The sequence below is a fragment of the Belonocnema kinseyi genome, chromosome 3 (assembly GCF_010883055.1).
Source record: "Belonocnema kinseyi isolate 2016_QV_RU_SX_M_011 chromosome 3, B_treatae_v1, whole genome shotgun sequence".
Lineage (NCBI taxonomy): Eukaryota > Metazoa > Arthropoda > Insecta > Hymenoptera > Cynipidae > Belonocnema > Belonocnema kinseyi.
This window is the reverse complement of record NC_046659.1, coordinates 59,460,801-59,475,685: the sequence shown is the minus strand read 5'-3', so window position 1 is coordinate 59,475,685 and position 14,885 is coordinate 59,460,801. Positions and strand designations below refer to the sequence as shown.

Here is a 14,885-nt window from a genome sequence, read left to right as displayed (position 1 = left end):
CTAAGGCAGGGGCAGATGTGCCATGAACTGAGTCCAATTCATTTTTTATCTCATATGGAGTTAAATCCTTTAAATGAAAATGTTTGATTACCGCTCTGAACTAGTTCTTTTCCATTTTTCTTAACGAACAATTTTTTTTTTCAATTGGTTATAAAAACACGTAAACTCAGAAGATGTGGACTGTGACTGCACCGTATATCTAGTCGGGAGTGGTGCTGACTGAAAACAGATGATTTGGAGCGATTCGCGCGCCATCTGTTGGTCATTCTAAGGACTTATTGAACTACCCTCGTACCTTGTGATTTATCACAGAAATAATTAAAGATCTCACCCCTACCCCTTTTTCAACACCTCACGGGATTATAGACTTCTGTTACTTTCATTTTGCCGAGTTTCTCGGAAATTATCATTTCTATAAAAAAAAGGCTTGGAGTGAAAAAAGTGTATTACGATGAGATCTACAACTTTTATTTCAAACATTTTTTTGAATTGTGCATATTAGCTGAGATAAACTTAAAAAATCATAATTTTTATGGTTTTTTGATGACTTCACCATGAAAATCAAATTTCCGCCAATTTTCACTATCATATTCGTAATCAGCGCATTAAAATAAATAGGTATACGCAGTTTGAAGGAAATCGGGCATATCCGATTTTCGGATATTCATCCATTTTTGCTTAGGTTAATTTTTACCCTGGTAAAGCCATACTCGCATGACCAAAATATGCCAAGGTAATTACGAGATGGAAGCTGAAAGCTGTCATCCTCTTGTCGCTTTGTGTCTTCAAGACACACAGGGGTTTCTCCAGACTGTTCTGGTTGTATCGTGCCCTATGAGCACCCATCTCGCGGCCGTGAGACGTGGCCATAGGTGCGATTTACCGCGGTTTTACTGGGATCTAGTGTCCTTTTTAGATAACAGTTACTCCCCGTGGGAACTTGCGTTTTTTGTTTACCTCTCTTCTTGAATATATATATATATTACTATTTTATTCAATTTTAATTATGGAGATGCAATTAAAAGCCTTATTAAACAAATTGTAATAATACGTTTTGTTCAGGCGCCCAGATTTAAATGTCTTATATTACCTTTATATTTTTTTCCTATTATTTGTAAAGGCTTACAGGATTTTGATAATCCTTGAAGAAATGTTAAAGTGTACATTTATACTATTATATCATCTTATTGGTGCTGTTTTGTCACGAACAATATAATGACGTAGTTATTCAAACATTACTAAAATTGCAATATATAATTCTTTGCTTTCACTCACTGTAGGCCTCGGACTCATTTGAGAAATTAAAAATAGTCGCATTCATGGCAAGAGACAGCACTCTGAGGAACAGTGTTGTACGAAGTAACTTGCGTAAATTCCCCGTCCTTGCTTACCTTTCTAGGATGGGAGGAGCAGGAGTGGACGACGTACAGATTCCGGTTGCGTCGGGATTGGTTGTTTTAAGGAACCATGATCGTAGCTTCTGAAGTCTAAAGCTTCTCACCTTATATAAATTATGGAAAGTTGAACAATGTCTGTTTTGACTGTTAATAACTAAGTTTATTCGACCACACCGTCGCTTATAAAAATCATATTAAAATTACTAAAATTATGTTCTTGAACTCTAAAACATCTAGGGAAAAATTTTATAATATGGTATCTTTATTTATAAGCGTTACAAATTTCTATCACATGTTGTTCCTGTGTACCGTAGATCAATAAGTGAATTCAACACAACGTCAACATTTTCATGCGAGCTTGCATGCCTATAGGTTGTCTTCCATAAATGCCCAAGCAAATGGCTCGGGTGGGCGTCCAGCCCTAGAGTCATTCAAAACACATTCAAGTGAGCATTATTTTTCCTCGATATTGCCATTCGGGGATATTCAATCCCCTCTAGGCTAATCTTTCTCATTTGGAATGTTTTTCATCTACTTTGATCGCAGTAAAAAAATGTTTGGGGATGTCATTTTTATGAAAAGCAATTTTATTCAAAAAGATCATTTCTACAAGCTGAAGGGATGAATCTTGATTTTGGGAGTAGAAGTGGAAATGACTTCAAGGGTTGCACCGAATAAACTAGGGTTTCTATTAAAGCCGATTTTTAGTACCATGAGAGCTGCAGAGAGTTCCGAAGGGAAGTAAAGTATGAGTTCTAATAGAGATTTTTTGCACAGAACTCATTTTTTGTCTCGTCTCGCCGTTTTAATACTGATTTAATGACATTGCACTGGGAAAAGTTGAATAAAGAAATTAAAATTGTATAGATTATAGTTATTCTTGAAAGAAAAATATAATGGACATGAGATGTGAGAGTTCTTAAGGTTTATGTTTAAAAATTCTACCGTCTGTAGGTTTTTTGTTATGTCATCAAACATCGTATATCACCGGACTAAACAGAAGCCCTCAAACTGGGTACTATTCGAGTCTCAGTTCCACAGAATCTAAATCTAAAGAAAGCTGAATTTTACATTAGCTGCAACATCAGAGAACTGCTGTTTTTTTCTGTGATTAAAATATAGGAAATATTACGGAGTGCGTAAAATATAATTGAAATTCGGTTCGATAGTAGCTTGGTGCTCGTATTTTTATCAATTATATATATTTTATTTTAGTTCTTGTACGTCTTATAATTATAAAAGTTTTAGCATTGTTGCGTGTATTCAATATGGAATAAATATTATCCTTGAGATTTCGTCACGCCAAATTGACTTTTTGAATGTTTTTAGTTAATAGTGGTTTCAAAGTTAGAGCATGACAAAGAATCTTAAAATAAACATTTTGTTGTAATATTCAGCTTGCAAATCATTCCTATTATAAATGTATAAAAATGTAAACGTTAATTAAGTTTCAGGATTATATTGTGTCATGTCCATTGAATGAAGTTTCAAACTAGAAAAAGTTGTCGAAAAAGAGTTGCTAAATTGTAATCTTCATTAATACGTTTTATTTTGAGATTTAACTTCAACCGTTCGAGTCAGGTAACAATTAGAAAATACCATCAAATTATAAAATATTCTTTAAAATTGTTTTTTTTATATGTTTTAAAGGTAAATCATTTCTTAACCATTTTTATTATCCAAGTATTTATTAAAAAACAGCAGTACAGAAAATAATTTTTGGTTCCTTTTCAATAAAAATTTACTTTACGAACACTTCAATTTATAAAAATGTTTTGACATGGCATGAAAAATTTGCAAATAGTTCAAAGTACTTGCACTGATACACCCTAACTTAATTTGATGTACCTTTCTTGTGGAGTAAAAAACTCGGTGTTTGTATAAATTATAATTTATTAAATTCAAAGTGCTGAAGATACAATATGACGCGACGACAGTACATTGACGACTGACCCTCCCTATCATTAGCCTTATCCCGTTTTTAACTTAAAAGACTAGGACCCAGTTTTTAACTTCCTCTGTACTAAATTATAAGTAGAATTTATCTCCAATGGTTCCGAAGAAGTAATGAAAGGATCAAGCATAGGCAGATGTTTCGACGTTATTCTAAATTTCTTGAAATTTCTGAAAGCTATAAACGATTTGAAACTCAAATAACAAGCGGAAAAGTTTTCGAATTTAGATTTACAGCCTTAACATACCCCCCCCCCCTTCCCTGACAGGATAATGATCGGAAATTCAATAATTTCTTTAGATCTAATTAGTGACATCATTTTCATCGATAGGCAACATCGGTAATTTTTTTACACTTCGCTTCAAATCGCCGGTTGCAGTCTTAACAGTGGAAGTTCAAATCACTCCATTTTCGCCAGGATGAGTTTTAATAACTGGACCAAAGGACCACTGCATCGGTGGTATGTTATCATCCTTCAGGAGAACTACAGTTCCTTCTTCAATGCTGTGTTTCTCAGCGACCTATTTGTTCTGAATATTTAATTCGTTTAAATATTCCTTATACCAACGGTTCCAGAAATGTTGACGAAGTTTTTACAGATATTCAGGATGTTAAGGAAGTGACCAAGTGTAAGAACTAGCAGGTCATTAGGATCGGTAAAAACTGGAGTTGAAGGACGAGAATTTAAAATGTCTCCGACTTCGATGACAAAGGTGTTAAACTGTTCGAATATAAATAATTCATCAGTAATTGCGCGTTTGAAGTGATGTTTGAAGGACTTTACTCCTGATTCCCATATGCCGCCGAAATGAGGAGAAAGGAGAGGTATAAGATACCATTAAATTCCTTTGTTTCTCAGGAAATTGCGACATTTTCTTTTATGCTGATTTGAATTCAATGGAGCAAAGATTTCCTTTAATTGATTATTTGCGCCGTCAGTTGTAAGATCGCTAACAACTTCTAGATGAATTGCCTTTACTACAAGACAAACAAAAATAGAAACGTACCCTTTGATTTCATTTAGATTTTAGTTCTTACCTTCGGCAAATCTCCCATTTTATATTCGACTGTAGAAGGATTAACGCGGTAACAACGAACACACTTGCCAATAATTCTCACGAACTTGATTACGCTCGTCAGTTATCCGAAAACTTGTCGAATTGCGTAGAGAGTATTTTGGATTTCAGAATGATAATTTTGTTCGTGATAATATCGAATTATCAAATCTGTTACATGATGTGCCTTCGGAAGTAGGATTAGATGACACAGAGAATATGCGAGATACCGATACAAAAGAGATGTAAGGTAGGACCTTAACCTAATAAAAGGTCGATAGGTGCGGGTTTTAGAAACTCTGGATCTGAATCTCTTCTCTTTGCCATAAATTTGAACAACTGCGCTTGTTATTACATGACTATTTGGCGAACGTGTGACCGAAGACAGAATGTTTTCTGTACTTACGCTTCGTACTAGTCCGTGTTGACTCTTACATCCATTATCTTGCTTCTTCGGATTATGGAGCGATCTATTGTGCGATCCAGAACAAACGATACATTTGCTAAACGTGCATGTTCTATCACCGTGATTTCGAAGGTAATTGAGGTGAAGAGTCGCGTCCTTAGCTGCTTGCATGCATCTTAGTAACATATTACGGAACTTTTCGCATTTGTAAACTAAATGTTGAGTTTCTTCACAAATAGGGGACGATTTATTCGCTTATAAGAAAAAAGTTTGTCAGGTCAAATTTTTATCGTACCTTTTACCACGTTCCTGAGTGTTTATCTTGCTTCCATGACTGGAGACTGGTTCCGTCAGATCTCTTTCGTGTTTAGACAATCGATATGCTGTTTTATATCAAAATTCGAGCATTTTTTCTAATTGGGGAAAGACGCCTCTTTTAAGAATTTTCTCTCATTTCTCCGCAGTTTTCCCCTGTAATTATTCTTTGAGTAATTGAACGATTATTTGCCCGATAATATTCACTTTTAAAGTTCTAAAGGATTCGAGATGTTGTTTAGTTTCGTCCGCTACAAAGCAAAAAAAGTAGTTAAATTGAGTCGAAAATTCGGCTTATTTTAATGTATCACAAAAAGAAGCATGGGCAATCTGAAATTAATAATTATATCTGAACATTAAATTAAGTGAATTAGATTCCTAAAATTCAGTTTGAAACTATCTGAAATTCAGGGAGACACGGCCTGAAATTCAGGTATGCTCGCTCTTCAATTAAGAATATATGTATATTGAAAGCTAACGTAACCTCAAGTTAATATACTCTATCCTAGCTGAAATTAAGGGTAATATTCAAACTAAAAACCAGAAATTTCTCACGCCTAACCGACACTCAACAGCTATTCTTACATAGTTATTTATTTTAGAAAATATACAAGTTGGGTTCTAACTTGCAAGGAAATACAGGAAAAGTAGGAAACATGGAAAAACGGTATGAAGGGGATAGGTCTGGTCCAAAATCTTCAGAAAATTGTGTTAAGTAATGTATTGAAAGGACCCTCACGTTGCGAAGTAAAACGTTTCGTAATAATTTAATTTTTTTGATGAGTTAAATAATCCAAATATTGGCTGACAACTGAAACTTATTTTGCTGCAGTACTTTTTTAAATTCGTGAAACTGAATCTTCACTAATTATGGAAGTATTGCATCATAGCCATCCTCATAGTAGGACGCGAGGATAGGTAACGTCATGCAAGGTAGTACGAACCTGAAATTAAGGAAGGTATATTCCTTTATTATAGGTAACGAAAGCCTTATAGGTTATTTCAGGTTACTTTCAACTGACCTTCAGAACTGAATATTGAAATTTAGGAGCACACTTTACTTTATTCCAATAGAAAATGCTGATTTCTTGTTTAAGATAAGTTAGTGCTTTGTTCAAGATATTTTGCACACTTAAATTAAGTTATTTCCTTAATTGAAATCAAATCTGAAATTAAGTCGAATATAACTTTAAGTATTTTTTTTACTGTGTAATTGACGTAAATCTTTCGCGGTTTCTTTGTCTTGTGTGGGAAGATTCAATAAAGGACTCAGATGTCTCCCGACAAATAATCGTTTATCGACATATGTTTTTTCCAATAAATGCCACGCGCGCGTAAAATTTTCGTCGTTATGCTGAAATTTTTTATTTGATTAATTACTTCACCGGATAAAGCTGATTTTAAATATTGCAACTTTTCTACGTTATTTGAATCCTTCTGACTACCGATCATTAGCGTAAATGCATCTTCAAATGATAACCAATCTCCGTAGCGACCATCGAATTTTGGTAAAAAAGCTTCAGGTAATTTGATTCGACGTTTTATGACCGTATTATTGGAGTTTAGTTCGGGATTGCTTGAGGAGGAACCTCTAAGTTGAGAAGAATGACCCTCGGAAATATTTGGACTCGAATCTAATTTTAACTGTTCGGCTAAAGTGATAAGATCAAGATACGTTTCATCTATTTGAAAACGTTCGTCTATAAGATTCGGATCTTCATCAAGCACTTCAATTTGATCTGAGGCTCCATCGAAGTCTTGAAATTGAGTTCTAAATTTGACTAAACAGACATTTAATTTAATAATGTTTGGTTCGCCAGCTTGGTATTCTTTTAAGAAATTTGAGAATCGAGTCGCAGTCGCGTTTAAAGTTGCGCGACGTTTCATCAATTTTTTTAAAGTTAGCGCGTCTGTAAGCTTTATAACAGGTCGGTCTCCTTCATTGTCACTCATTTTATCTAGGGAAATGGGACTGCCAGAATGAAATATAAATGGATGGCGATTTTTTAATGAAACGAGCCTACCTAGTTGAACAGAACACCAATGTTGGTTGAAGATCAGCTGTTCTTTATCGATTGATCGCCTAGTAGTCGAGTTGAATCTCTGATGCGATAATTCGATACAACTTTTCTCGCGGTTTAAGTGTACACCAAAGTTTTGAGGAAATATCTCCGGTATTGGGTAAGGATTGTCCGCAACGCACAACAATTTTCGATAGTACAAACAGTTCGTAAGGGAAAATTTCGATCTCGCGGACGACTCGCGTTTAGATCGACCGCCGGAAGTGGTGACATCGGAAAACATTGCGTCTGTGAATAATCTACTGAATGATAATAGAAGAATCACGTACCGGCAGATATGGCAAATGTTATACATTAGTGCACCAGCAGTCCATCGAATTCCGCATGAACATTTACATGTTAGGAAGGTTTGTACTCTATGGGTACCACATGCTTTAACCGAGGAGCAAATGGCAGCGAGAGTAAAGTGGTGCCAAAAAATGCTAAAAAGATTTGAATCAGGATCTTCTCCGGATGTAAACCTGGCTGTATCATTACCACGTTCGAAAAAAATCACAAAACAAGATCTGGCTGTTTGAGGATGAGGATGCTCCAGTGGAGGTGCGGAAGTCTCGATCCGTAAACAAAAGAATGATTGCAGTATTCTTCGGGAAACGCGGCATTGTGGATAGAGTGGTACTGGAAAACCAGCGTACAGTCACCTCTTCGTGGTACATTCAGGTATGTTTACCCAAAGTCATAAACCAACTCAAAAACATCAGGCCGAAATCTCGACTCAGGACCTGGCTATTCCACCACGACAATGCACCGGCTCACAGAGCGAAGGTCACAGTAGCTTTTTTGGTCAAATCTGGACTGAATATTCTAGATCACCCTCCTTACAGTCCAGATATCGCTCCCAGTGACTTTGGTTTGTTTCCGGAAGTAAAAAAACAACTAAAAGGGTCTTGATTTACTAACGAAACTGACCGTTTGACGGCGTGGGACCAAGCGTGTGCAGATCTTCTAGAAGAAAAGTGACAGGGTTGGTTCGATGACTGATTTCGACGTATGGAAAAGTGTATTCACTGCGGTGGAAAGTACTTCGAAAAACTATAAAAGGTTCGTCTGTATTGCAAAATTTTCGTAGCGCCCTATTTATTTCTTTTTTGTGTTCTCGCGCGGGTTGGAGTAGTCAGGAAACGATCACAGAAGAAATTAAAGATAAAGTTTACGTCGATTCTAGGTGAAAGATTCACCGAAACAAAAATGACCTTGCCAGATAAACTTTACACGAATCGAAGATAATTTTCTATTTTTAAACTTGCCTGGATAATCTTTCATCTTATAATCACCTCATTTTTATTCGAGGTATAGCGACAATTGCGACGCCAGCGCTATCCAGCGTCGTTTAGGCTAATTTACAAGGCTAAAAGATACGTAAGGGCAAGCGATTCTTTTCGTTTGTCAATTCGCGTCGCACTCGATCATCTTTACTACGCAAAAAAGACACAAAGTTCTTTAGGTTCTTTTTCAATCCAACGATACCAAAAACTCATTTTTCATAAAAATGTAACTTATGTATCTTTTTAGTTTGGGCGGCAGTATAAACGAGTGGAAACGCAAATAACAGGCGAGAAGGTTTTCGAATTTAGATTTAGAATCTTAACATGGCACATTTTAACGACCATACTGCGCCATGTCAAATTTTAAATAGCAGTGTTTACATTGCGAGAAATATGTAATTATGGCTACAATAATTGTAAATTATTTTACTTTGAGTAGACAAAACAATGAAAAACAACCCCAATGTAAATTATAGCTGAGATAATGACAAATTATTTTACACTCAGTAGAAGAAACAATGAAAATTTACTCCGGCGTACAATAAAAAAGAGAATCCGATTTCACAAAGAATCACTATAAAAATACTTCTCATGAGATTTCAGGATGTTCACTGTGTACAGTCCAGTTCAAAATTAAGCAATTTTTAACATGATTTACAAATTCAAGAAAAGTATAGTGATTGTTAAATGTAATTATTTTTGTAAGGGATACTGGAAGATACTTAAGAAAAAGACAGGTGAGATTAAAATTGTTTCTTCAACAGTAGATATACTTGAATTTTTGTTTTTACATTCGATGCAGAAAAAGGTGCAATTTATCCAATTCTCGCTTTAATTCTTCAGTGACCGATTTATTCATTGAAATACTCTTTTCAACTCTTTTTGGTTGGTTTTTAATAATATATATATTTAGGAAAATTTTGTTCAGAAAAATGATAACTGCATGCTTTCCCAAGGTACATTTTTCCATAAGGTACATTTACACCTTCATGGAACGACAGATGTTCATCTTACAAAATTTTATGAATCTCATTATTGAAGAAATATAATTATTTCAAGTTAAAAAAGCTTTCAGAGCTACACAATCGGTTTAGCATTTCAAAACCCGATGTCAGGAAGAATTTAGACATGTATTCGGTACTTCCATCGGTATGAATATCAAGTGGAAGTGTTGCGCTCCAATATTTTTCTAAATAGAGTTATGTCTGAAAAAATTTTTTTTGTTACAAGCATTATTTTTACTGAGTAACAATATTTTTAATTACAAATTGTTGGATAAAAAGTTATTTTTGCATTTTAAATAATTACAATAATTAATAAAAGACGCTTACAAATGCTTAAAAACCACGTGATTTCTACGAGTTTTGATTGGCGAGTGACGCGTCACGTCAGAGGTTTTCCAAGTATTTCCGAATTGATTTTTAAATAATATTCAATGTTTAAGCGTGGCTCAATACATAAAGCGTCATCAGACAACTTGCCTAAAGTTAATGTTTTAATGATAAGTGACATTTTAAAAAGTGGGTATTTCAATACTGCCGAAATACGAGGCGATAAAACGAAAAAATAAGTAAATACACATATATTTTACAGAAATTATTAAAAATATGAGTTGAAATTAATTAATTACATCTCAAAGATTATAATATTCTTCCATAAAGTTCGAAAATACGTTAAATTGGTTAGTGAAACCAAACATAACTTAAAACTCCTATGTAGACATAGCTCAGACTGCCTATCAGACTTTTGTATTTGCATATTTATTAAGGTTTTTCATTTTATACCGGTCTGTGGGACCGGTATTTATCCGTTCTTTTAGAATGGATGAATTGGAGATGTTTCTTGCAGAGGGTTAAAAAAATCCATTGCCTCTGTTTACACAAAAATGCCAAAAACAATATTAAGTATTATGATCAGCTGCTCACTTGCATTATTAAAATTATTACCCAGGCATAAAACACCAGTAATAAGTACGATTTTCCTGTATTTTGTCAAAAATTTCTTCCATTGTTAGTGTTATAAAGATGTACATGAAAAACCTCTGACGTCATCCTGTGACTATACTATAATATACTATTAATCGGTTTTTTCCCTCTATTTCGATATAGAGTGTTTTTTTAAATTTTGGAAATGACTCTATTAATGCAATTATTTGTCATGATGAAAAACAGACCTTTTAAGTTGCTGTTTCAATGTAGCTCGAATAATTGATCATACTTATATATTTGATTAAATAACTTTCTTAGCATGTCCAAGATTAGCTCTTTGTATTATTACGACAAACCAGAAGAATTTGTAAAAATAATTTCAATTTAAATATTTTTCATCAAACTGACATGAGTGCGAAGCTCATCTTTCCAGAAGTTTTTTTTTTTAATTTTCTCAAAATCACGTGACTTTTTTGTTCTTCCTATTTCATTTTGACATTCCAGGACCACGTACTGAAAAGCAAAAGAATATAAAATTAAAACAGAGCTTGTGTGAGCAACAGTATTGTTTTTATTGAATTCAAATCTAGCACATCTAATTAATGAGCTTTAAATCTCATTTCAAGTTTGCATAGTTTATAAAGTAGGGCCTAAGTATGACTGGCTATATTTAAAAACGCCAAGAATCGTGAATGAGATGACATTGATGAAATAGGTCAATGTCTTGCATGGCTCTACAACCTTAGGTTAGGCTATAAGGAACTTCCACGTCAACATCAAGAATAAGCACGATCCTATTGATTATTTAACAACTTCCAGGAAATCATAACTTTGATGTGCACAGAAAAAAATTTGATTGATGGGACACTGAAATTTATTATGAAATAATTTGATTTCACGTTTTCTATAGATTCACGATGACATCCAATTCCGCACAGAAAAAACTAAAGTTTCAGTTTTGTTTCAGGTCAATTTCTTACGAACTTATTTTAAACTTCAGTTATGTTCACTCTCTTGATCAATATCCAAATTAAAAAAAAAAACAATAAAATTGGTTTCAATACTTACATTGCTCAATATGAACCAATTATGGTTTAATTTTGTTTCAGTATACATTTTGAGCCCGCTCCTTTGTTCAAAATGAAAGATTATTTTGTTATATAATAAATACCTTGCTCGTGTCTCTTCTTCTTCTTCTTTATAAGAAACTGTAAAAATATCGTTTACTTTCATTCCTAGAAATGAAATCCATGATTTTCATTTAATAAAAAATCTTGTAGAATTCCGGGGTCTCACTTTTCTACTCATTAGTTTTAATATCATATCACTGGTAATTAAGAGAAGATGTACCTAATGAAATTGCTAAAAATCAAATTATTTTTGTCTTTATTTTCATTTGCGACTTTTAAATATATTTTTAATGAATTAGTACTTAACAACATATTTTTAATTGACAATTAAATGCATGCTACTTTTCCCGCGTAAAATATGAAAACTCAGGAGACACTAAAACAAAAATATTGTTTAAACATAGTTAAAAAGAGGCGAGCTTTATAACTTTCTAAATATGATTTCGTTTGTTATTGATCTCCAAGTGGAGGACGCAAATTTAATTTTGTCTTTGAAGATGAACACCATAATTCCCCACTGAACCCAAAGAGTTAAAAATTAAAAAAGGTTATACAAACTAATGACAAGTGTGGTTAATAAGGTTGATCAGGTATTGATGTTGACATTAAGATTGACAAGCTGTTCGTTTCAGCTACTATAGTTCTTGTATTATTTTCGTAAAATAGATGTACGTATCTATTTAAGTTGTAAAATAATCTTAATGCAAGAAAAAATGCATTACATTTGTATATATCTGTATTTTTTAATTAAGGAATTGTTTAAATTGTTGATTAAAACCCACATTAATGCACCTAGTAACGATTAACAATGTTTTCTAAATCACATGGCTCCGATCGTTTAACATATTTACTCCTGCGACTATTATTACCGAATTAATTTTTTCGTGAACTTATTTAGTGATCATCCAGAAATAGCGTAAGACCTTTTGCAAGGAAAGAGGGGTAGAATAATCTGACTGTTTCTTATGAAATAATAAAATAGTTCAACTTTTGACTAATTAGTTATTTTCTTTTATAGTGCATTTTCAAATGAAAATGAAATAGTAGATTTTTAACCAAGAAAATAGTTTTAATTCAAATAATAAACAGTTAAAGCAAACTGAAAAATATAAATTTTGAACAAAATAGTTGAACCCCAACCAGGATAGCTTCATTTTTCATCAATCAGTTTCATTTTTAACAACAAAAAAGAGACAATTTTCTACTAAAAAAGATGAATTCAACTTTCAATCAAGTTGAATTATCAACCTAAAAATATTAATTATTATAAAAAAAAGATAGATGATATTTCAACTAAAAAATATTCTAATTTTAAATAAAAGCACAGTTTAATTTAACCAAAAAGGACGAATTTTTATTAAAATACTTCAAGCTTCAACTTTAAAAGATTAATTTTATACCGAACAGTTGTATTTTTAACTAAGAAATACTAAATTTCAAAAGAAAAATATTCAGAAAAATATTTGAACTTCAGAAACAAAATGAATAAAACTGTTGAATTTTCACAGAGTAGCATATGAAGACCCTGAATGTGTATAATTAATTTGAAACCCATTGACCCATTGACCCATTGTAATTTTAAGATTGTAAAAAATTCTTACGTTGCTTAAACTTGTTCAAACAATCAGAAGGCAATGATTTTAAATTGGAGACAGCATCACGTTTACAATTTCACAATATGCCCTACTTATTGTTACCATAGAATTAAGAATGTTACATCATCGCATTATTTTAGTAAACTTTTCAATATTTTACGTTTTACATTTTTATAACCGCTTTTCAATTATTATATGCAATACTTTGGAAATTGATAAATTTGTATGAAGCAGTTACTTGTTTCCACTATTGAATTACCAAATATTTCTACTAATCGAATCAGTAATTTTCTGCTTATGCTTGTTGGCTCACTTTTCGCTAATTGAATCTGCAAATTTTCACTAGTAATTACTTGAATTCTATCCATTTTCATTTAAGAAGGCAATAAAGTATCTTTTGAGCAAGAAGAGCAGCTATTTCATTCAAATAAACTTCTTTAAGGAATTAAATATCCGTAATTGTTCAAGCTGATGTTTAAATGGAAACAGACTGGGTCACTATAACAGTTTCTCAATATAACCTACTTATTGTGTCAATGGCGTTAAGAATGTCACACCATTGCACCGTTTTATTAAATTCTCCTATTTTTTAGGTTTACCATGTTTTTCACTTTTTAAAATTATTATCAAATGATTTTTTTAACAAACAATTAGTTTTACGTTGTTGAATGAGAAAATATCCGGGCTACTCAAGTTAGTAATTTTCCAATAATCTTTAGTGTTTTAACTTTAGCTAATCGAACCTGTGAATTTTTCCCTAGTATTCAATTAAATTTGACTAATATTGATTCAGAGAGCAGACTAGTTTAAACATTCAAAATATACTACTTTAATCCTTGCAGTTACAGTTTACAAGTTACAAGTTACAATTTCTTTATAAAAAAAGGGTGCAATTATGCTCTTATACTTGTCTGTTCTCAGGAAATTATAGATTTTATGATTTTTACCACCGGTCCAGTACACGTAAGAAATATTAGAATTTACATGTGGTTGCTCGATTTTAATAAAACTTTGTGAAATAACAGTGCTATATAAAAGACATTTTGAGCCCAAAGTATTCTCTTAAATTTTCCAAACTTTGAGAGTTACGCCATATTAAATTTTCGGGTTGGATTTTTGTTGGAATTATTAAGATTTTTAGAACCGATATTAGAGATGAAATTACACACTTTTAAAGTATAGAATTTTTAACAACAAATTTTGAAATTTTGCATGGAAAAAAGTTCAAACAAAAATTTGGACTTAATTTTCCGTGAAATATTCCCTGTTTTATTCTTATGAATGGTGAGTAAACAATGAAACGTGTATTGATTGAAATAAAGTTTATTTTACACACACACGGATAAATCAACGTTTATATGTATTTAAAAAGAGAAACAAACAGTTTAATAATTCGGAAACAAAGTTAAGACACTATCTGGTTTTGGTATTCTTGAAAGGTAAAAATGGAAGGTAGGCTTGACCAAATCGGAGAGCGAGTTCCGCGTTTGGCGACTGTCGAAATGGTAATGTCTTGAGTACAAAAAAAATGGTAAGTGTCCATGAACAGTTGAAGTTTCCAGAAATCTAGGTACCAAAATAGTAGGGATGAAATTGCTTAGCATCTATTGGTTGATTTCAATGAGGATGGGAATCGAAGTTACACCCCCGTCGACATGATCGAGGCGGCAGGCCGTAAATACCTGACCCTAACCGGACGAAACTCAGGATGAATAATACCTAAAATTGTAAAAGGGAGACAATAAATCTGCAAGCTGAA

General features: G+C 32.9%; 1 protein-coding gene and 1 long non-coding RNA gene across 2 annotated transcripts in view; both read right to left on the bottom strand.

Annotated features, from left to right (window-relative positions):
• LOC117168761 (neuromodulin) overlaps window positions 1-14,885 on the bottom strand; it is a 273,474-nt gene that overhangs the window by 224,331 nt on the left and 34,258 nt on the right. The gene's annotated exons all lie outside the window — the stretch shown is intronic.
• LOC117168762 lies at window positions 9,320-11,321 on the bottom strand. Its single transcript, XR_004466548.1, has 3 exons — window positions 11,143-11,321; window positions 10,647-10,914; window positions 9,320-9,678 (listed from the first exon to the last, which is right to left on the bottom strand). It is a non-coding gene; the product is annotated as an uncharacterized LOC117168762 (long non-coding RNA).